This window comes from Hylobates moloch, unplaced genomic scaffold (assembly GCF_009828535.3).
Source record: "Hylobates moloch isolate HMO894 unplaced genomic scaffold, HMol_V3 SCAFFOLD_21, whole genome shotgun sequence".
Taxonomy (NCBI): domain Eukaryota; kingdom Metazoa; phylum Chordata; class Mammalia; order Primates; family Hylobatidae; genus Hylobates; species Hylobates moloch.
The window spans coordinates 15041226-15041560 of NW_026652296.1; positions in this window are offsets into that span (position 1 = coordinate 15041226).

The following is a 335-nucleotide window of genomic DNA, read 5'->3' on the forward strand; positions in this document are numbered from 1 at the left end:
AGTTACGCAAACTGTATACACAACCATACATACAGTTACGCAAACTGTATACATAACCATGTACAGTTACGCAAACTGTATACATAACCATGTACAGTTATGCAAACTATATATATAACTGTACAGTTATGCAAACTATATATAACTATGTACAGCTATGCAAACTATATATATAACTATATACAGCTATGCAAACTATATATATAACTATATAGTTATGTAAGCTATATATAACTGTATATATAGTTATGTAAACTATATAACTGTATATATAGTTATGTAAACTATGTGTATATAACTGTATATATAGTTATGTAAACTATGTGTATATAACT